This window comes from Leptinotarsa decemlineata, unplaced genomic scaffold (assembly GCF_025532065.1).
Source record: "Leptinotarsa decemlineata unplaced genomic scaffold, Ldec_3_MD MMD2_tig00003308_RagTag_RagTag, whole genome shotgun sequence".
NCBI lineage: Eukaryota > Metazoa > Arthropoda > Insecta > Coleoptera > Chrysomelidae > Leptinotarsa > Leptinotarsa decemlineata.
Window position 1 is genome coordinate 1,949,886 of NW_027412586.1, and position 22,210 is coordinate 1,972,095.

The following is a 22,210-nucleotide window of genomic DNA, read 5'->3' on the forward strand; positions in this document are numbered from 1 at the left end:
TGAACATATTGATAATGATAATGGACCTTGAAAATTCGAAAATGAATGATTTTTGGCTAGTGAAATCTACAAGAGGTATGGCCGCTCACAGTCTGGTTCAGTGTTGAAGAGAAATAATAAAGCTTCTGAAAATATCAGCAATACCGCATTGGATCCAAAATGACGCGTGAAAAAATGTATTTCAATGATATTACAAGTGCAAAATTTCCTTTGAATGGAATAGAATTTTGTTGTTGTCGACATTCAAAACTCTGTCCATGATATCTCTGAACATCAAACGCAGTCACACCCCTGAAAGTGTAGACTTGTTTTCGTGATGTTCTTTCTGGTTATCACTCTTCAAGACTCATAATTTTGTATTCTCTAACTAATTATCTTCCCAACAATTCATTAGCGGATGCTCTGATCCTTCATAGCTGAAGGTCTGTGTTTTCGAAGAAAGTATAACAAACTTTCTTCGTTTGTGTTTCCAGCCAGTAGAAATCAACAAAGATTGTATCTAGAACTACACTTTTTGAAAACTCCACATGAATTTCTAATAGTCATGGACATTTCCTAAAAAAACGAATAATACATTAATATCCTACTTCAAAGAAGTTTTGAGGATTTTCAAAGTGAACATTTTTCTATAGCAATTCTGTTTCATTTGTGAGAAAATCAAAATGAATTATTCCATAAAAATGTTTAAATTCGAAAAATTTTAGAAATCCTCCATGAATATATGATATTTCTTCTAGCATTTATAAACTATATGAAATGAATCTAAAAGAACAGTTGAATGGTTATTTTACCGAGATGAAATTATTATTACCATCACAACATGGTTTTAGGACTAACAAAAGCACTGATACAGCTCTTTGCCACTTTCATAGTCACATAATAACGGCCTTGGACAAAAATATTTGCTAGGATTGTTCATTGATTTCTCACGTGCGTTTGATTGTGTTAATCACAGACTCTTGCTGGAAAAACTCTCGAGATATGGGGTTAGAGGAGTGCCACTCAATTTATTGACCTCCTATCTTAAGAATAGGAGACGAATAGACGAAATTTGGAAGAATATAAGTTCTGAAAAACACATTGCTGATGGTGTGCCTGAGGGGTCCATTTTGGGACCTTTTCTGTATTTAGTATTTGCGAACGATCTATTAGTGTATCTGAATGGAAATTCTGCAACTCACTGTATGCGCTGATGACACGAATATACTGGTTATTGAAGATGACCTAAACGCTGGTGTGAAAAAAATAACTTGATAATGAATGAAACAAAAACTAGTATGTTGGTACGACGACAGCACCATGAAGTGAGTCTATATCAGAATACCGAATTACAATTGGATTCCACAAAAACTAAGTTGTTAGGAGTTACCTTTGATTACAAGTTTCAATGGAAGCCGCAAGTAGATAATTTGTGTTAAGAGCTCATGAATTCCGGTTATTCTCTCAAGTATATCTCCACTCACTGCTTTATTATGCGAAATTTTAATTCTCACCTAAGGTATGGCATACTGAACTGGGGCACAAGCTCCTCTGTGGATCGAGTGTTCATGATACAGAAGTATGCAGTAAGGATCATTGCTAAGTTAGGATTTAGGGAGTCTCCTATAGAGGAGCATTTCAGAAATTGAAAATATTAACAGTTGCTTGAGGCATGTACATATGTACATCGCAATAAAAACAAATTGGCTGCCAACAGACCCTTGCATACCCATTTGACACGAAATGGCCACTTACTTCTACCCAGTCAACATCGAACTGCTCTCTACCAAAAATGTTTGCTTCCCTACAAACTGTATAACAAACTTCCCGACGACATCAAAGTTTGAGGAAATGTCCATATTTTCAAGAAAAAAGTTAAGTAACTCTTATTGTCAAAAAACTGCTACACTGATAAGGAGTTTCAACCGTAACATTATTTCCATGTGAGGTGTATGGTTTATTCATTATACACCTTTTTTATTTATACAAACGTAGAATTAGGAACTTTAATATTTTTTTTTTTTTTTTTTTTTTTTTTTTTTTTTTTTTTTTTTTTTTTTTTTTCACCGTAGTGTGCGCTGGTCAGGCCCTATCCCCCGAAGCCCCGATACATTCGGGAGGGCGCGCCAGCATAATCAACCAATGACCACTCCCCACACCGTGGGGTAAGTGATCATTGGGTCCGAGAATCATGTGCCCTGAGCAAACGCAGTGAGCCAAGAATGACAGCCTTCTGCATCTGTGCGGCTAAGATTTCTGCCTTAATGCGGCAAGCCGGTATGATTTTGAGATTCGAGAGTAGAGAAGACATCATTCCACCAAGGACTCCAACAATCAGAACGACCATCTTGACAGAGTGATCTGGATAGAGTCTGCGGAGTTCGAAGAGAAAATCTCGATATTTTATCCGTTTTTCCTCCTCTTTTCTGACGATATTCGTCTCGCCAGGAGCTGAAAACTCCACGACAAATATCGTCTTGATCTGGTGGTCGAGAAGAACTACATCAGGCTTATTAGCTTGTATGAGCCTGAGGGTGGGGAACGAATAGTTCCAATAAATTCGGCACTTCTCGTTCCCCACAACGGATTCAATATCCCCCGGAGCGTAGGGCAACACCGGTGTCTCGTCAATACCGTAGGAGTGCCGTAGATGATAATATAGCACCCTTAGGGCCGCGTTATGTCTATGGATATAGGCCGAGACCGCATATGCTGGACATGCTGATAGCAAGTGCATTAGGGTCTCGGGCGCCTCGCGGCAGGCCCTGCACCTTGTGTCAGGAACCTCTATACCCATCACGCGACTGCGGTAGACTAAGGTGTTAAAGACACCATCCTGGCAAGCCATGATGAACCCCTCAGTTTCCGACTTCAGCCCACTCGACCTGAGAAAAGCGAACGTCAGGCGCTTTGATAAGCCAAGGTCTTCAATGTTATTGAAGAAGACCCCATGCATCGGCTTATCCCTGTGTCTCCGCAGAAGTAAGGTGATCTCTGCGGCTTTTATCTGAGCTTTTTGCTGAACGGGTTCCAACTCGGTGACAGAGTTGTAGTCACCTCGTTCAGAGTCGAAAACTATACCGAGTTCATCAGCTGCTCGAGCAGCTGCCCTAAGGAGAAATGCTCCAATTCCTGCTCTCTCATGGTCACGGACCATGCAGAGAAGGGGATCCGAACTCCTGACGACTTTACAGGCTGTATCCAGTACCATTCTGTCATGTAGACACTCCAAACTCAAAAGTCCACGACCTCCCTGTTGTCGGGGGAAGTACAACCGTGGAACGGACGATTTGGGATGCAAACTCCTATAGAGATGCATCATTTTTCGGGTCCTTACGTCGAGTTGATACAGCTCCTCCCGAGTCCACTTCTCTACTCCAAAGGAGTAGAGTAAGATTGGAACGGCAAGCATATTTGTTGCAGCTACTTTGTTCTTCCCCGACAGTTCCGATGACCAGATCTGTCGAAGTAATTGTATCAAATGCCTTACGGTAATCGATCCAGGCCATAGAGAGGTTACGCTTATATTGTATCGAGTCCTGCGTTACACATCTATCGATGAGCAGGTTCTCTTTACATCCAGCGACTCCTCTCTTCGACCCTCTCTGCTCATATATCCGTTCGAACACTCGGTCAACTGCGGTGAGTATTCGTGTGTATAAGATGCTTGTAAACAACTTATAACACGAATTCAAGCATGTTATCGGTCTGTAATTCTTAGGAATCGACAAATCTCCGCTTTTGGGGATGAGAACGGTCCGCCCCTCGACAAACCAATCCGGAATCGGCTGCTCTCCGTCCAGCCATAAGTTGAAAACTCTGGCCAGATGGCGGTGGGTACTTGGTAGTTTTTTCCACCAATAAGTGTTCAGCCCATCTGGGCCTGGAGCAGCAAAGTTCTTGGAACCAACAAGGGCTCTTCGAACGTCATCCGGGGTTATCGGGTTGCGCAGTTCATTGAGCTCAGGCTGTCGAAGCTCTCTGTTGAAAGCTTCGAACTGCGCTAGGGCTGGAGTGTCTAAGTTGAGTGGCTGCGGGTGTTCATAGATATCCTTCCAGAAGGATTCCACCTGATCAGCAGTCGGCGGATTATCCACAACACGTGGAGGCTCTTGGAATAAGCGAGAAGGTTTCTCGCGGAACCTAAGATTTTCCGCGATACTTCTCGCTCGCCTCACTAGTGACTTCTTAGCAGCCACTAGCATTCGTATCCTATCAAGGCAATGCTGTTTGGTGGTCAACAGCACGCCTTGGCTTAGAGTGTGATGGATACGTCGTAAATTGGCGGCTATTCGCCGCACTGCGGGCGTGAAAGGCCTATTGGCCGCCCTGTAGTCCATCACACATTGGATACGAGACGCGTGTTGTCTCGCCGACGTGATCTTAGCCTCCATCTTGTGTACACGCCGTTCAATCTTCCGAACCGCAAGGCCGGGATTTCGTCCTTCCGATTCGGAAAGCGATTGGACGACGTTATACACGGCGGTGTTGATTTGCCAGATGTCAGCCTCTTCTGTTAGAACACTATGAACCTCCGCATCCAAACAAGCCAGTTCTTGTGGCTTCAGGGGCCTAATTCTGTGGAGCGCCCTGCGTGTTCTGATTGTCGTCTCCATTGGTGGTATGGTGCGAGTCTCCTCTCCAGCCGTGCCAACGGGTGGTAGAACTGCCACTTCTACCACTTCGTTAGCAGACTGGGGAGGAGCTATATAGCCCTGCCGCCGAAGATAGGATACGTAATCCCTAAGATTTTGGGCGGAAAGGCGGCATGCTCCGGATGTGTTTCACACCACAGAGCATGCAATCTCGCCATGTACCCTCTTCGCGCGGGCTCACTACTCTCGTAGCAATGCATAAGGCTATCTCTCAGCTCATGCGTCCACTCAAAGCGTCCGTTGTCGTTGCCAGGGTTGTCGTCGGTAGGCAAATCATCGTTATGGGCCCCACCACCTTGCCTCTGACCCCTCCGAGCGGGTCGATTGTGGGGGCCTCTTCCTCGATTGTTGGGAACCAAGTGTTGAGTCCACCGGGTGGTTAGCCCTGTGGACCCACGGCCGGCACCGGAGGGAGAATAGAGTTCTCCTTCCCGGGTGCGCCTGGGCTGCCGGTCCGGTTTTGCACCAGTTGCTCGGGTAAGTGGTGTCGCAACTCACCAAAGGCCAAGGGTGTTAGTGGCCATCCCTGCTTATATTTATACTTTATTTGCTTATATTTATACTTTATATTATTTTTAGTAATTTTTTGTGACGTGGATGTCCTATACACATCCAGAGATATTTAATCATTCTAGTCATTTCTTATGTATATACATTTTTTTATATCATTTCTCTACTTGAATTTATTGACATTTTTCTTTTTTTTAATTACATTATCACAATGTTGATGTGCTAACTAATTTGTGAAAATAAAGAAATTATTATTATTACAAAATCGTGTTCCATTCACTGTACTTGGCATAACTCTATAATACTCGTATACTGTTCGAATGCATTTGTGTCATTCAAAGCAGATTCTGCACTGACCACATAAAATTTACTCTGTGTGAGTTAGCCAACAAACAGATGGAAACTCGAATATGCTCTCAACTTGATTAAAGCCGCAAACTAGCAGTTGTCCGATTGTAACAGCATTAACGAAATATCGTTGTACGTCGAAAGTTGAAGGAGAATTATTACTTGCAAACAATGGTCTGCGGTCTATGAGTTCGTTCGTATTCACAGAGCGTGAGATTAAACTCAGCCACTGTTTTGGTCAATGAAATCTTAAGGGACCTTCTACCGACATCAATGACCGCACTTTCCTTGATGGGATGCCAGGATATATCGGATTTCAAACGGCACCTTCCACGAATAACGAAGTTGCATCGTTAGTGATAAAGATCGATAGTTTCATGAGTTTTCAGTATGAACGAGGTTCATTAATTCCATCATGTGGAAGTGAATAGGTCAGTTTGACAATCAATAGTTGAATGAGATTTTAGTACCGGGGCTATTGAGTAAATCCTATAAGTTATCGTTTTTCAACTCCATTTTAAAAAAATAATATATAAGTTACAAATATTTATTCTCCAATATGAAGGATAACTGTATAAGCATGTGATGATTTTTGAAATATTTTATACAATTCAATCAAATAATATGGATGAGCGATTATATACTTATGACGAAAAAAAAAACAGATTTATGATGAAAGACGTAAACAGAGGGCTAGAAATAGAGAGCGATCACTTTCTACTAACAGTCACAATCAGAGCAAAAATTGAAATCAACGAAAACAACAAACAGCAAACGTAAAAAGCAATACATGATATGATATGATATGATAAGGTTATAGAAATTCGCAAACAAAGGTACGGCAGAAAAATACAGGGACAGAGTAACCCAAAAGTTCCAAAGTATAGCAAATTTTATAGAGAATCATAAAGCAGAACAACTTTGGAATTACTTTAAAAACACAATGTCAGGAGTAGCGTAAAACGTGTATGGGATGAGTAAAAAAAAGAAAAACGGTAAACAAACGGCGTGATAGGAAGAAAATAATAAATAAACAAAAAGAACAAATTACAAAAATATCTCAGTATCAAAGCAGCTGAAAACTACGAGGCATAAAAAGAACAAAAAAAAATAGTCAAGCCAACTAGTCACAGCCAAAAAGCTAAAAAATTGGAAATATTTTGGTGGAAAAATGGAAACAAATAGGGAAGAATACAAGTGGTGGAATCACCAAGAAAGTGAAAATCCTACAATATCAAACATCAAAAATAAAAATGGGTAAAATAGAAGATAACGAAATAATGAAAAGGTGAAAGAAATATTTTCAAATGCTTCTTGGCGCTGATAGTGACAGCATGAATGATAGCGAACAGGAATGATAAGTAGAAAACCATAATGAAGAACAAGAAATTATAAGAAACAGGAAAGAAAGTACTTATCAGAATATGAAATTTAATCTGGAAGATACAGAAAGAACCGAATGATTGTCAGATACAACTGATATATGTAAATAAGTGTGAGTCACAATAAACATTTGCGAGTTGCGGAGGAGAGTCGAATAGACCCACTTACTTTTGATCCAACCTAACTCAACTAACATTACCAGTCTCTGAAAAAAGAGACAAGATAAACTGTGTGCCGGTAGTAGAAAACACAGTTTAAGAAACGCAAAGTGATTTTGAATAGGAAAGAACTACGCATGTCCACAAGTTTACCTAAAACAGATAAAATAAAAAATACCAACAGCCAACAGCAAGAGAAAAAATATGCATAGCCTTCATAGACCTAGAAAAGGCACAGCAAATCTGAATCTTCTTCAGCGAAGGATTAAGAAAAGGTGGATGATCAAGTTCCAGATTATTCACAGTGTATTAATATGATGAAGTAGTGTTCAACCAAAACAAAAAACTGCATATTGGATACAGAAAAGGGTAGACATCACAGAAGTTGCTTTTCCAGAAATTTAAAAAAATCTAGAGAAAAACTTAGAAGAAAAATGAAAAGACCCTAAATTAAAACCAAACAGAATTTGGGCGAACAGGCGACTATGAATATATTACTCGAAAACCTAAACATTGAAAAAGTGAAAAGGTTTGAGTAGTTGGGTGTAGAAATATATCACAATTGGGAAGAAGAGAAAGAAATCAATAACAGAATAGAGAAAACAATCAATCTGTACTATGCAATGCACAGCAAATTCATGAACAAAAATGAAATATCTAGAAAAACAAAAATTATTGTATTTATGCCTATATACAAGATCTGTCCTGACAATCGGTTGCGATTGCGAGTCACAACGACAGAATAACAAAATGCACGTGGTTGAATATAAGTATTTCAGAAGAGATGGTGGTGTTACGAAAACAAATAAAATGAGAAATACAAAGATTATGGAAGACCTAAAATAGTTATATTATAATCATAACAGTAAAAATATGATTATCATCAACCGCTACAGATATACATTTTTCTCGTTCCTCTTCATTACAGGTATAATGGAAATTTTAAAATTTGGATATAATTTATATGTCATTTCATTGGTTATAGTGTTTTAAGTAATAGCAAATGTGCGCTAACTCGTTTAGTTTAATTTTGAATATTTTCAAATATTTTCAGTTGTTTCAAATGTGTAAATGTTATCAATTGATCCACTGCACATGAAAAAAATGAGTGTACAGGATTATACAGACACTATGAAACGACTAATAGAAGAAAGAGAACATGACTAGTAACATATATGTAGTCTTCATCATCCCAAGAGAAATAGTCTGGAATAACCTCGCGAGAGTTGGATAGAAAGTAAGCTATTGAGTGAAATGGGTATTACACCATAACGAGAAGCTGCTGAAGATATTGGCAATGGCAGATTAAAAGTGAAACAATGGATCGTTAGGGATAAGGGACAGTATTAGGTTTAATACTTCTCAATCTAGTTCCTGAGAACAAAAGAAATAAAGAACAAGCTGAAGCAATGATAAGTAGGCTACAAAAATTACCTAATATTGATTGAAATAAATTCAGATAATGTGGTACAAACAAATTCATTCAAGTATTGGGGAATCAAAATCCAACAAGATGGCAAAAATGAGGGTGAATTAGTAGTGAGGATAAACACTGCTACAAAAATCTATCACTCAGTCAACAACGCATTTATTAAAAAAAAAACTAAATCGCGATCTTCAATACGGCATTTGAATCAATTTCGATATACGGTAGCGAAGGCTGGATTCTGACTAAAGAACAGAAGAGTAAAATCCAGGCAGTCGTGATGGAATACTTTTGAGTTGCCCAGGTCAGAATTGCAAATATAGTACTAACGGTATGTCAGAAAAGGACCAAGCACTTTCAAAGTTTGCCTTCGGGTATCAAAAAGTTTTCTAATATTATATCGGATTCTGAAACATCAAAAGAGTTGAAACATTCAAGCTGCTGAAAAATACTTTCATGAAAATAAAAAATAAATTAAGAAGTACTATTCTGATCAATTTGATTTCAATTTAGGAGCCAGACAGCATTTTAGCCTATTTTGCATTATTTATACCAGATAGGCAGTTTTCGATTGAAGAGAAAATGCGAGAAACCAAAACGAATATTTCATCAAAACCACTTCGTTGAAGAAAACAAGATATAACTGAAAACACCTAGTGGCATGACACCAAAGATTCCTCCCCAAGTTTTTATGTCGGCATTGGGGTTTTGACATATTTTTCAACACGGCAACTGCGTTAACAGAAATATGGGAAGCACTGAAAGAATGTCTTCAGATGTATTTCTAGAAATGATATAAAATCAAGAAAAGTTAAAGCAAACACGCTGCTGAAAATTTTTTTCATGAAAGTAAAAAGATAGAAATAGAAGTACTATCCTTATCATTCAGAATTTCAATCCAATTTAAGAGTAAAACTTGGGTCTCTCACCACTAGGTGATTCCACTCATGTCCTGCTTGCTTCTGCCCAGTGATTTATTATAGGTGTATTCGTTTTTATTTTCCACAACTTGTCTACAAATGGTTGAATTCATTTCCGCCTGGAATAGTAGAATAACAACTGAAAAATTCTGAATAAAAGTTCAATGTTTTAGATTATGACAATTGTCATGTGCACGCAAAAACAATTGAGTTTAAGACATTTGTTACTGTGCGAGCATGGATAATTGTTCTGTCAAAATAGAAGCAATATCCATAACAGTTTTATTTTCAATGTCGCGAGTGGGAAGATCGAGTCTTTCACTGCATTGCAAGCTGATTGCGAAATATTCCAAATCAATACACGGCAGATAAAGAAGTCACACAGAACAAAAATGCAATGTTCAGTGTAGCCATAAATACTGTTTCTGCAGTAGATAACATATTTCAGCTCTCGAATCACTGTTCTACTCTTCGGGAATTGAATTCTATATATGACTCAGTTTACTTTCAATGATGATTATTGGATGAATGTAAATAGTGGAAATTTTCATGTATAAATACCTATCTATAAAATAAATTTTGTATTGATTTCCGTATAAACCTTTCATTTTCCTCACGGAAACATACTACTGAACATGAAAATAACCTGGCAACAATGGCCGTGTTAGTGTGGCCCCGACTTCGTGCTTCACAAACACTACAAAAACATTTATATGAGTCACCTGATTTTGAGGTAGTACAAAGCGAGTCAGCTCGTTAGGAATAATAAAACGATATCCTTTCTATACGTTTGTTTCCATCATTCATCTCCTGAAATACTATATTCATATGATCAATAACAATTTTCAATATTTTAGGTGGTTATGGAGACAACAGGTGAACTTTGACTGTTTGTAGAACTTCTATTTCCACAGAGTTATGAAAAGAGTAATTCAAAATCGATATTTAAGTTTCGGGAAAAATATTTTCTCATACCTGTAACAAAATTCTACCACAAAAAATGATTTCAAGAATAACATCTTACCGTACTACAGTTTCATGATATTGATGAAATTATTGAGAACACGTTTCTTGACTGACATCATTCGAGAATTCTGAATAGACCTCACGTCAAACACAAGAGAATTCCTTATCTAACCGTCAAATATAGTGTCATCCCTGTCCGATATTAAACCATCATTTCCCCGAACATAACTCAGTTTATTGCCCTAGGCAGTGCACGTTTCTGTCATGTCTGTAGTCTTTAGAACAGACAACAAATTTATTTAGGGGCACGCATTCTCTAGCCACGCCACAACAAATCTAATCACACAACTCCCAACTCCCCAGTCCACTTTTCCATGGGCTCACGGGACTTCGTGCACGAAATATATATATTGGTATGTGAAGAGCTATCTTCGTTAGACAGACGTTTGAATTCAGTCAAGTTTCACCACAAAAATAACAAACGAGTAAGAAAGTTGTAACAGTATTATAAATGTATATTTTTCTTGAACTTGGAAAAACCAGAATGAGAGTATTCAGAAGGTATGGCTCCTGTAAATTTCAACTAGATTCAATGCTTAGAGAGAAAATATGACATTAATTTGTGTTTGGCTCATCAGCTTACGCTGAAAGCAAGCATATCAGGCATTGATGTATTTGAAAATGGAGACAAGTATAACAGAACTCATTCAAGATTCCACCACATTACAAAAGAGAATCATTTTCCAAATCTATAGCCTTCTTGACTTACAATTTTTGAATCCATCAATAGTAAAGAGTCAAAAAGACAAGATAACAATAAAGAGTACCATTTGTCATGAGAACTCATCAAAAAATCATGTATAGTATAGTAATTTAGGATATTTCAGGATACACTCTGAGGGTGATTTCCATTGGAGAGATACAGAACTTGGTTGGGGATGATGGTGATTCATGTGACATTTTTATGAATACCTTTTCGTACTTTGCATTGAGTAATGTAACAGATCTGATTTTCACTAAATGCTACTTAGTACAGAATTAAACAGTATTGATATACAATTCAGTTCATATGAATCGCTTTCATCTATCAAAATTACCCGGTATTTCGCTGTGAAATACTTGAATATATGAAATTAAAATCGAAGGGGTTATATTTTCAAACAAAAACAAATTTTTGGGGGAAAGATTCCCACATATTTTTGTATTGAGAAGTACGAAGCCAAAATCTTTTTTTTCCAAGAATTAATCTCTTCTAAACATATACCTCGTTCGATTTGAACAAGATTCCTATTGCTGGGATTTGATCAAATAAACGAATGAATGTCATTACGTACTGACACCGATGACATGAATAGATTCAACTCATTCGTGACATAGAGTCGTAATTTCATGAATGAACTGAGTCCCTAAGAAAATGTATGCCTACGGTATCCAAAATTGGCGAGATGAACTAGGTAGTTGCCAATATTTTTCGACTTCAGATCTTGCCAGCAGATTCAATTACAACACAATAATGAAAAAACTATTGACTATTGTTTAGGCAACCAAATATTTTCATCCATACTTTTTTGGCAGGAAATTTAATATTATTACAGATCATAAACCTCCAATGGTCATTTTCAACGAAAGACCAGAGTTCTAAATTTCGATGATGGCAAATTGAATTTAATATAATGTAATTTACAATTTAGGTCACAATACGAATGCCCATCTATTACTTTTGATAACCAAAATAATATGAACCCTCATTTTGATACTCCAGACGGTAGTTTCTTGTTTCGTCAATTCGTGTTTCGTCACCTAGGAAAATTTTACCTGTTATGACCCATTTTATTCTTGTTTCGTCAACTGCAAAATATACCTGCTTAAGGTGTTCTTGTTTCGTCACTTCATCTTTGCACCTGCGCTAGTGATTAAGAGGCTTCTATTATGCATTTTTTATTTTTATTTTGAAAATAATCAAATACGGTTTAAACAATTCGATTCCAAATAAAGTCTAGAAATTGGGAATGTTTGCATTAATCCTGTTTACCTTCTTCAAACAAAAAATCAAATCTTTCCTCTTTATAATATTAGTGTACATTATTGATTAATATAATATTATTGTGAATAAGCATTGAAAAGAATTTAGGTTTACGGAGTTTTATGGCCCTAGGAGTCCCAGTTGACGAATGCGGAATAAATTATTACCTGCGAAAAGGTCAAAAAGGTACAGGTGACGAAACAAGAAATTTTGGGGCAGGTGACGAATCACGAATTGACGAAACAAGAACAAATCCCCCAGACTACCAACCATGGTCGGATATCTCAGAAATAAGTGAACCTTTTCAAGATATCTAATATTTCTATGATAGTCAACGCTGATACAGACACTAATTAGAAACCCTAACTGAATTCAATTGAAGAAATCAATAACGTTAGGGTTAGGGTACACACTGATACCAAGGAAAATCCAATTTTCAAAATACCCATTCCAGATTCCAAATTATTTTCCAATATGTCCTTCATTCACATCCTTAACCTTAAATAACTTTCTTATTTGAGAAGAAATAGTTTTCTTTAAATACGTTCGAAAGTGACATAATCAATATATAAAAGAATATATCACCTCTATAATACCATATCATCTTTATTTTGGAACGCCAGAACGATTTTGTGAAGTAATTAGACAAAATTTCGAATGGTTTTCATTGAAATTTGATAGATGTTTAATTAAACTAATAGATGTCACAGGCAAACAGGTAATTTCTGAAGTAGTACAGGCATATCATGAAGTTAAAAGTAATCATAGAGATTTCGACGAGACCGGATAAAAACTCAAAACCCTTTATCCGACCAATATGAAAATTCCTATTCAAACCTTCATCAAGGAGTGTGAAATATGTCAACGAGGTAAATATTAAATATATAACCCCAACAGACACCAAACCATTTGAAATTATTCACATTGACGTTTACACTTCAGTAGTACACTTACGCAAAAGTAGAACTAATCATGAAGGCAGTTTTCACAAAAAATCATGAAAAAGTACACATGAACAATTCAAAAAGACCAAGAAAGAAGTGCTTTTGTATTTGGACTCCAAAACAGAATAACATGACAAAGACTGAAACCAAATTGCAAAATATAGTCACACATTCTAAATGAACCAATAGATAATTGATTGATGGTATTGGCTCGATATTTGAATTAAAAACAGGCAACCTCGATGCAGAAGATGCGAATTGGTATGAAAAACTCGTTAGAGAACTTCAAAATAACCAAAAGTATTGGCTTATAGCATTGTGAAACAAAATTCAGTTTCAATCAATTTGATCAATGAATTCAATTAAACTATTCAGCAACAATGAAAAACATTTTGTTGTCATATTCGAACAAAGAGTTATGAAGAAAATAGAACATATATTCATGACAAACTGAACCAAACGATCATTATATTTGAAATAGTCAAATCTGCCTTCAGAACACTGAAAATGCCATAGCGTTCGCGCTATGGCATTATAAATCCAAGCATAGTGAAACTCACTTACTTATATGCTGAACTTCTTGAATAACACCGAAGTATTGCAAATAATCAATTTCCTTCCAATATTACTTCAGAAAATATCTTGAAATTAAAGAAAATGATAAACATCGAATGCTTTTTCTGATTACTTTTCACTTATATCCAATCTCCACATACAGTAAGAGTCAATTCAAGGTACTCATACTGAAAAATTAATTTTTACTGAAGAACTCAGAATATTTTACATTCCAAAGCGACGATTGTGTCAAAGTCGAGCCACAATTCTATTTTTGCAAGAAAATGCCGATCAGAGAAATATTTGAGAATATCTGTTAGCTACAACTCCTGAATAGGTAAGACACGACAAATTTCACTAGTTCGGACTTCCATTGTCTACTATATAAAATGATTTGAAATCCCTGAAACAAGTAAAAAAGAATAATTAAAAAAGAATAGTTGAAAATAACAATTATATTAAGCAACAATAAACCTGAAATGAAATGATAGTGAAATAGCCTACAAGTAAAAATATAATAATTGAATAAATAAAAATTAAAGGAATGAGAAAAGAAAATAATAAAAAATAAAAATGTAGAGATTCCAAGTCACGTTAGTTCACGACGTTTCGATTGTTGGTATCTACAATCGTCTTCGGGTGATGACTGTTGTGTGATAAAGAAAGTTCAAAGAATAATTGGATCCTACTTATTCAATAAATATTCCCGTAGGCTGCAAAATCAAAGCAAATCAAATCAAAATAAAAAATGAAGAAAGGATAAACAAAGCAATCAAAAAAAGTGTATGAACTTTCAATGAGACAAACAATCTGAAAAATGAGCTAATTGATAACAAACCTGAAATTGCATCTACCGAGTTGGACTTCACTAATCACCGAGTATGTAGACTTTAGTGTAGAGTACTTAACGATCATATCAATGACAATTTACTTCTTGTATATGAAAAATTCACTTCGATGTTGCACCAATAAAAAGCCAAGGCAAGAAGCAAAAAAACTGCAAGTAATGAATAAAAGAACCGATCTATCTACTGTTAATTTACCCCGCTGCGCATGATAGTTGAATCTTAGGGGGGAGAAATTATCTGACCACCTATACAGAACCTTTCTTTTATCATATGGTAACATTGCTATATTCTAAACCGTAACAGATACGGAGACGATTAAAAGGGAAAAAAGGTAACTGTCATCGGGAACAATACAATGGTCGAAGAAAATTCACGGGGACTCTCGCTCTTCTCGAGTTTCACGGGGAAAACCAAAATGCTGTTTTTGGTTTTTTTTTTCGAATGGAATTGTTATTTCGGAGAATATCATCAAAAAATGGACGATGTAGTGATAAATATTCAACAGTGATTTGTTGATAAAGCTACTGTGTTAGCAAAACATGTGTTATATTTTTCAAATAAAGTTTGTGGATATCAAATCGTGAGGTTTAGTTAATGAAATAACTTTTTCCTTTTCCATTTTTCGATATTCTCCGAAATAACAATTCCACTCGAAAACATTAAAAACAGCATTTTTGGTTTTCCCCGTATAACTCGAGATGGACAAGAGTCCCCGTAAATTTTCTTCGACCATTGTTTTGTTCCCGATAATCCCATTTCCCCATTTAATCGTCTTCGTATCTGTTACGGTTTAGAAAATAGTAATGTTACCACAAGATAAAAGAAACGACCTGTATAGGAAGGTTGGAAGATATGAATATTCTGTTTCTAAATCGAATATTCTGTTTGCTAAATCGAATGCTTTTTTCCAACTTACAGTTTCGTTTCCGATACGGAACTGTTATTGCTTCACGTAATTTGAAGCAGATCCTGTCTCAGGCACAGGTCTCGTGCACGCTATTGAGTAAGGATGAACTCAGTGAAATCCTGAAAACTCAGCTGTTTTGGTAGGTTTCGTAAGTGAGGACTGATACTTCAAAATCCGTCTCTTTAGGTGATCACTCAATTGATTTCAGCGATGACTTAGTGCTGGATGAACGAATATCATCTGCCAGAATGTTATTCGTAAAAAAAACTTGCACAAATGCTTGTTCGATATAATTCAATGTCCATCGTAGAATTCCCCGGGGAAATTTGATGAGTCATGAAAACTTCAAATCCTGTTGGAGTTTTGTCGTTAGTTGAACTAATTACGTTCCAGATATACAATCAAATGAACACGGAAATAGCATATCATTCAACGAGCGAGATGAGTTTGTCGACGCGAACCACAGGCGAGTGTATCAGATCGTTCGAGCGAGTAACGATCTTTTCTTGCAGGTATACTGCACTTTTTCTATAACTTATATCAGAAATATTTCAAAATATTATTCAGTTGGTAGGGATATCCCCTGGAGTACTGTCCTTATATTTCCTGAAAGAAGCAACCTGAAAAACACTGAAATATTTTTTCTATTTTTGTTATTTCATTCAATTTCAAATCATTTGAACATCTGGTGTTTGGCAAAAGTCACGTTTCCTATCAACTATGTCACAATTATTAATGCAACATAAAAGTATTTGAATTTCAAATTATCCTTGTATTCAAAATGCACACTATAATATGAGATTCCTACTTGCAAGTTCACGAAACGGCGACCCGCGTTCCGCCATACATAGTCTGGTTCACTTGTACTTTTTTTGTTTATTTTTGTGAAATTTCACAAACGGGTCTAAAAATTACGACCTAGGTGTAATTTGTTTCGTATTTTTACCTAGAAAGTTTAAGGAAAGGTCCGAAAAGACGCCGAAAAAATTACAAAAGTTATAAACAATTAAGTGAAAAAAATAGGGCATGAGTTTTTTTTAATATCTCGAGAAATTTTAAAAATTTTGGAAATTCGAAAAAAAATATGGAACGATCAATAAATTTGCGTAAAAAAAGTCTCAACTCCGGAAACTGTATTTCAATTATTTATGATTTTTACAGAGCCTAGACAATATAGCCAAAAACGGGTAGTTTGGCTTCCGCGCGCATTCCGTCACTCTGACATAAAAACAAAAAAAAATATTTAAACATATTAAATACGAATATAAAAAAATGAAAAAATTCATGTGATCTTGGAAAACATCAATAAATGATAATCCGCAGTCAAAAAATTTGTATCTCACTTTTATGCAATAATTATGCATTTGTTAATTAATAACTTTTTTGAACTGAAAGTTAATATAAAAACTCCTATAATCATTAAACTAAAACTCTGGCATTTTTTTACTTTGGAGAAGTTATTGTTGATAGGCTAAAAAATAGATTTTTTAAATATTTTTTACTGCTATTGTTAATACATTTATCATAAACAAATATATTGTTTATAAGCAATTCAATATTTTTTTTGCATTATGTCAATTGATCATTAGATATCATGATTATTAGAAGAAAAATAGTTCCTGAAGAAATTTCTTCGTTTTTTGTAACTGAATATTGAAATTACAGATCCGTTTTTTTAAAAAAATCATAAATTCTATTGTTATGAAAGGTTATTATGAGAGGTTATGAAAAAAATATTTTTATTCTTTTTTTAATTGTTCATATAAAAAAAAATATATAAACAAATTTTTTATTATTTTTTCAATACTCCATTCTGTAATAAAAGTAGCTATGTGTTTTTTTTTAATTTTGTCTATTTCTTATAGAACTTTTAATATTGTGATATTTTGATGTTTGTCTTTTTCATCCGCTCCACCGCTTTTATAATTATAATAACTTTTAAACTATTGCAGATTTGACAAATATGCTTTGAGTCTTGTTTGTCAATTATGAATTCATTAACAATTGAAGCCTTTTACTGAAGTTGTAGCCCTATTATTTATTCAATTATTGATTGATATTAGTAAAACAAACATTTTATTGTGTTTCCATTGTCTACAGAATCAAAAACATACTGAAAGTTATTTTAAAATGTATTAAATCATGCTCAGTACAGTTGTAAGTTTTTCAATAATTTTCATTATTTTTTTGTATTCTTTTAGATCGTTTTAGTGGGTGTGGGGCATCATCTGTGTTTTCTTCTGTATATTCTTATCGTGATGTTCCTTGAACCTCCTCCTCTTCGACTTCTTCAAGTATCGGTTCAGAGTATTCTTGGACTCCTATTTAATCGACCGAACATGATATCAGCATTATCATTGTTATCAACAAGTGATTGCATTGTACTGTTTAAACATGTTTTACCTTTTGCATAAAGATGAGCAAGGAAGGCCAGCTTTTTTACATCCACATCGATTAGTACACACTTTTATGCAGGTACAATTAACCAGCTTAAGCAAGTCGTCAGGCGCCAGTTTTTGTGTTGCTATTGTTGTTGGAGGTAAATTTGCTAAGTTGATCGCAGTCTTTGATTTCGCAATCATACTTAAAAATCGAGAAACACGACACTGGCCTGATATTGAATTAGTATCGAATTGACCGAACGAAGCCAGAATAATTCGATTTCCAGCTACTTCGATATCTTGACGAGATGCATCGGGATTGTAGAAGATTTCCACGTATTGCATCCGCTGAGGATTTTTATGCATAATATCCAGCAATTTGTTTTTCCCTTTACCGAAAATAGCGCTCGTTGTATTCCTGTAAAGGCATGCGCAAACAGAATGATATTTTTCAAGTAGTCTCATAAATGACATCCAACTGTTTGGTAAATGCTCGTGGTTTCCAAATTGTAATATTTGAATTCTCCGGTGTAAAAGCTATCAATAAAGCAGCAAGATCTACATCAGTTCCAATCACAACTATTTTTTCATCTGGATTTTTATCGGCAAGGTATATGACTGTTTGAATTATTAATGTATCGGAATCTTCTTTAGTTTGTTTGATTGTTAAGTTTGTATCGGCTGAGCGCACTTTTCAATTTAGTAATGAAACGGGATTGTTTATTTCATTAGCTAAAAACAATTCTTTTTGTCAGTTAGCTTCGTATCTATTTCAAAAGTGATTTCAGGTGCAACTTTTTTGGAAACTCTTCTGAACCTTTCATGAGATTTGACTCTACGAAAAATGTTCTTCGTAGCCATAAAATATAATAGACGTTGTATTGTTAAAATGATTAAAAATGTAAGATTTATAATCACCAAAAGTGTTCTTTTCTTTCCATGGTACTTTGTGTAAAAAAAAACCACCATCAACAACAAACATACAGCCAATTAAATCATATGAACGAAAAGTCGTAGTTTTCAGTATGACATACAATTCCGATTTTTTAGACTCTCTCGCATGAGTAGACTCATAAAAATTAAATTAACGTAATGACTGGTAGCTTCATTTAATTTTCTTAAATACAAATATAACTATAATTGAATGTTAATGATCCTAAAACTAATATAAGTGCAAATAAAGATATCCTCGATTTATTGTTACATGACAGAAATTTTATGTTGAAAAGATCAAAAAATAAATTATTTCACTTTATAAATAACGATCAATAATCAAATAAATGATAGGGCTACAACTTTAGTAAAAGGCTTTAATTTTCAATGAATTCATAATTAACAAAAAAGATTTCATTTTTGTCATATCTGCAATAGTTTGAAAGTTATTATAATTATAAAAACCGAGGAGCGAATGAAAAAGACAAGTATCAAGGTATCACAATATCGAAAGTTTTATAAAAAATAGAAAAAAAAAGACATATCTACTATTCAACAAAAGTCATTTTTCTGGAGGAAAAATCAGTTTTGTATCTACCTTTCTTGGGTATTTGTTACCTTCCACGATCTGAAAAATATAAAAATTGTAATGGAGAACTTTATACAAGGTATCACAATATCAAAAGTTCCATAAAAAATAGAAAATAAACACATACTATTCAACGGAAGTCATTTTTGTGGAGGAAAAATCAGTTTTTTATCGACCTTTTTTGGGTATTTGTTACCTTCCACAATCTGAAAAATATAAAAATCATAATGAAGAACTTTATACAAGTGTAGTATCGGGGTAAACTTTACCCCGATTTTACTGCGTAGAAATCAAAATATTTTTCACAAAGAAAAATCTTTTATTTAACAGTAACTTGTCGTATTTAACAATTTTGCCTACCAAAAAAAAATTGAATTTCACTAGTTCGGACTTCCATTATCTACTATATAAAATGATTTGAAATCCCTGAAACAAGTAAAATGGAATAATTAAAAAAAAGAATAGCTGAAGATAACAATTATATTAAGCAAACAATAAACCTGAAATGAAATGATAGTGAAATAACCTACAAGTAAAAATATAATAATTGAATAAATAAAAATTAAAGGAATGAAAAAAGGAAATAATAAAAAAGTGTAGAGATTCCAAGTCACGTTAGTTCACGACGTTTCGATTGTTGGTATCTACAATCGTCTTCGGGTGATGACTGTACTGATTCCTCCGAGAGATGACTATTTATAGGTCGTTGAAATACTTTCACTTTCTCTGCTTTCCATTTTCCGCTTCACTGATTCCGTGAGAGATGACCGTTTTGGCGGGAGTTGGCCATTTTTCGTTTGATGATGGGTTTCCATATGTTTTGTATTTCTACGCTGGCCTGGCTGAATACGTTGTTGGACAACATGTATGCGGCTTCCTTAAATTTTCTCCTAAACCAATGTTCCTCTCTGTGCAAGATCTCAGCTTGGGACCAAGTCTCAAGAGGGACTTCTTCCTCGAATTTCCACAATCGGTTCGCAAGTGCCTATTACTTGCCGTTTATTGAGTGTCACCCTGTTATTATTAGGGGTTGAGTATTATTAATGATAAGGTTTGATTGTTACCATTCAGAAAAGATCTATCCACCTAATTACCCTCTTCGAAGCCGTAAGATTGAACTATCACTGCTGGAATTTTCAGTTCGACCACCTTGGTACTGTCATAAAGCTGAGAGGGCACACCGAGCAAAATTTTCTCACTTCCAACTTTCAACAGTTTGTTCCTTATGCTCACCACGAATCCGTAGAGAGGCATGCTGTCTCGTTCCGGAATGAATTCGTCGATAGTATTCGCAACTGAAACCCTAATTTTCATTTCGCAATTTTCAAGTCCAAGTCTCACTTCAGCTTCTTCATAGACCGTCAGTATATCTTCAGTGACTCTTTCCAGAACGGGTATTACTGACAATTTCTTTTGCATTTTTCAAAGATGGCGGCTTTCATTAACGAACTCGTTGCTCCAGTATCGACAGTAAACAGGCACTGGTAATTATACAACTAAGCTGTTGCTGTTCCGTAGTATCGTGGAAATTCTGACACTGGTTGAATTCAAATTTTTCAACCCCGAAGCTATATTTTGGGTGATCCCAAACGACAGCGTCTCTCCCCATATCCTGAAAGTGATCGATAGTCCCGCCTTAAAGCATTTATGCCGCCCTCTTGCCCTAGGTGCGGTCCTATTCAACAAATATTCCTCAAGAAATTACTTTAGATCTGCCATTACTCGATCTGATTCTTGGTCTTTCTTTTCAATGATGGCCCTCACTTGAACTTTTTGCTGTAGGCGCGAAGTATTTCCGGCAGCTTCGAATTCTTAGGCATAAATGATGGCTGCATTCAACCTTTCATGACGTGCCATTCTCAGCGACTACGCAACTCTGTGTCACGAACCCTGGCGATGGAACTATGAATACTAATCCACTAGGTGAAGTTATCGTGTGTTTCCTGATAGGCGAGTTTGTTTAGATTTCAGCCCCAAATCTCTGCAAACTCTTGGACTGACCTCGAGTTCCCATCTTCATTTGAGCTTGGTATACTTGTTGAAGCTGCTTACTACAATACCTGATCTCCAAAGCTGATATGACTGCTCCATAATTCTTCTGTTCATTCACAGGAATATTTCGCAGAATTTCGGGGACCTTTCATCTTAATGCCAGTATAAGAGCTATTGCTTTCTCCTTACATTTCCACCCATTATTCAAGGCAGTAGCCTCAAATTGTCTGCGATAAATTCAACATGAAGATTCGCCAACGAAGTTTGGAAATTAAACTACTGCAAGAAGGGGATATATCATTTCCGATTTGCATTTTTCTACAGTGATTTTCTTCGGCTGCGTTGATTAATTCCAAACTTCCCGGAAAACCTCCTAAAATTTTTTGTCGACTTCTTTCATTTTTTTTCGAGTTTCCTTTCAATCAACTCAATCCTTCAAGCGTCACATCGACTACTTTCCCGTTTTTTCCTGAAATACTTTCCCAAATTCTTCCTGAATTGATTCTCCTACCTCACCTTCACTCATTTGCGAAGATTTCAATTCTTCAAGTGAATGAAGGAACATTTGTTTCTTTTTTGTTTTACCTGAATGTTTAGTAGTTCATTCATCTTTTATCTTTCTCTCTTCTGCGTTCACCTTCCTTTCGTTTGCGCTCATCTTCCTCTCTTCTGCGATTTTCATTCTCCGCCAGG